Below are 2,610 nucleotides of genomic sequence, written 5' to 3' on the forward strand. Positions count from 1 at the left end.
AGGTGGCAGGTGAAACTGGCAGCAAATGTGAGTTTCACTTGCTTCAAATGAGGCATGATAGGCCGGCGTTGTCTTGCACCTTTCCAAGGAGATGAGTTGATAAGGTAGGTTAGGGATACGGTTGGTGTACGCTAGGTAAGGAGACCAAAACTGCACGTAATATTCCAGGTGTGGTCTCACAAAGGACTTGGAGAACTGCAGTAAGACATCCTTGCTCCTGTACTCAAATCGTCTTGTAATGAAGGCCAACATACCATTTGTCTTCCTAACTGCTTACTGCATCTGCATGTTTGCTTTCAGTAACTGGTGGACAAGGACACAGAGATCCCGTTTTACATCAATCTATCACCATTAAAATAATACTTTGCCTCTCTTTTTCCTTCTGAAGTTGATAACTTCACATTTATCCACATTATGCTACACCTGCCATGTATTTGTCCACTCACTCAACTTGTCGAAATCGCCTTGAAGCCTCTTTGCAGCCTCCTCACAACTCACGATCCCACCTAGTTTTGTGTCGTCAGCAAACTTGGGAATGTTATAATTGGTTCCCTCATCCAAATCTTTGATATGGAAAGCACCGAAACCAGTCACAGACAATATTCCACGGCCCGACCAAACGTCCCAAAACACCGAGCACAGGCACAGGAAAATCCGGGGAGGTGGGAACTTGGTCACTCGGCCTTCCAGCAGGATGAACCGAGAACCAGAGAGTGAAACATCCATTGGCCTTTTTGGGAAAATCAGGGTCAGTAAAATACGAACCTATATAGTCAGGATGGCCGAGCGGTCTAAGGCGCTGCATTCAGATTGCAGTCTCTTGTGGAGGCGTGGGTACAAATCCCACTTCTGACATTTAGTCATTAAACGCACCGAGCTATTTTTTGTTCTTTCGGCTGGAGTGGATTTTTCTGCCCAATTGATTTGTTCCTTCCAGAAAACCAATCAGAAAACCGACCCGACATCCTTCCACGGCAGGTTTATTTTTATTTGTTGTAAGAATGTTTCGTCCTGGGGTTCAGCAAAACAGGGTCCGTCCAATCAATCCATTGTGACACAGACCAGTGTTGTCCAATACCTTGGGCATTGAATAAAATGAGTGATGAACACAGTCTTTTGGCCTGTGATCACAATGCTCATTTTCGCATGCAGTTTGCATGTAAACTTTAACCTTTTTATGTTGTTTGTGAAATGATAAGATGAAAAGCAGAGTGTGCGAGTGTTGTTTCGTCGTTGTGAGTGTTTTACTTCTTTGGTTGCTGAATGGTGAAAGATGTTATGAAATACACACATGTGAAGTCCATTTCCCTGTATTGTGTGCGCGAGATATTTTCCACTAAAATCCGTTCATGTGGATAAAACGGTGTCGCCATAGTCACACCTGCGATAAGTCAGCAATTTATATGAGGCAACATTGGGATAGAGCGTGGTCGAGTGTCCTGAACCCGGACATTGATGCTCCAGTATTGTCAGGGCGCGATTCGACTTTCGCCACTCACAAACTTTCCAAAGACATGGAGGGATTGGAGGCTGCTATTACATAAATATCATAGCCAAATAAACACATCCACACTTGAGGTTGTACAATAGTGGGGGGCACTAGTTCAGGTTCTTTAAATGAGGGGCACTAGTTGGGGTTGTATGATAGAGTGGAGCAGGAGTTACCGTTGTGTTTTAATGAGATGGTGAATTTAACAAAGGCTGCACCAGATTCCTGGTGTCATAAGCACGGAATATTTTTAACCAAGTCCTGAAATACCGTCTGTACAATGAGAACGGAAGACAATTCAACACATGCAAAACACAACAATTTATTAAACTTTTGACTGTCTCGGTTACCATGTTAGGATTTCCTTCTGTCTGAAACAAAAAGTAATCGATTGATTAATGGCGACGAGAACAATTATTCATCTTTTTGACAATTTAATGAGTTTTGCGTGATTAACATGGTAAAATGTTTTGTGAAGTTTAATTCCCTCAACCGGAATCGAATGTATTTCCCGCATTACAAGCATTTGTAGACCGAAATTCTCTTCTTTGAGTTGTTCCTATAACAGTTCATAGCGCCGAGTTTCCGTTGCAGTGATCACATTTCGCCTCATGTAAAGAAAGTTCCCGGTTCAATGTCGGGTGGAATCATTTTGAAGACATTCTTCATTAAAAATGAATAATTACAAACAACACAAAAGTTCATTTTGAGGGTAAAATGAAAATAATACAATATCTCACAGCCCCGGTGTGTTCTTTCTTTCTCTGTACAGTTCAACAGACAGTCAAACACTGCACAGATACCGGCAGTGCTTCTAAATCACTCCCATTTCCTGCTCTGACGATGCAGAAAGCCCCTCTCCAAGCTACACATTCCGAATGTTTTCAGTTGATTTGTGAGAGATCATTAAAGGATCCTGCAGCGCTGCCTCTGTTAATAACAATAGGTCGTAAACGCATTTCAGCCGCGGCAACAAAGTCATCAGTTTTTCGCTGTTCCCCAGCTCCCGGAGTGAGTGAGGCCGCGACAAGCAGCAACATTGAGGCCGTCTTTCCGGTCCCGATCTCTCCAATCACCCGCTGCCGGCGGAAAGCAGCGAATGCAGCCTCAGATATCGCATT

The 2,610-nt window shown here is 43.4% G+C and overlaps 1 non-coding gene across 1 annotated transcript; it reads left to right on the forward strand.

Moving 5' to 3' along the window:
* The first annotated feature begins 772 nt into the window (after positions 1-772).
* trnal-cag (transfer RNA leucine (anticodon CAG)) lies at positions 773-855 on the forward strand. The gene has a single exon. It is a non-coding gene; the product is annotated as a tRNA-Leu (tRNA).
* The last annotated feature ends 1,755 nt before the right edge of the window (positions 856-2,610 follow it).

This window comes from Heptranchias perlo, unplaced genomic scaffold (assembly GCF_035084215.1).
Source record: "Heptranchias perlo isolate sHepPer1 unplaced genomic scaffold, sHepPer1.hap1 HAP1_SCAFFOLD_54, whole genome shotgun sequence".
Lineage (NCBI taxonomy): Eukaryota > Metazoa > Chordata > Chondrichthyes > Hexanchiformes > Hexanchidae > Heptranchias > Heptranchias perlo.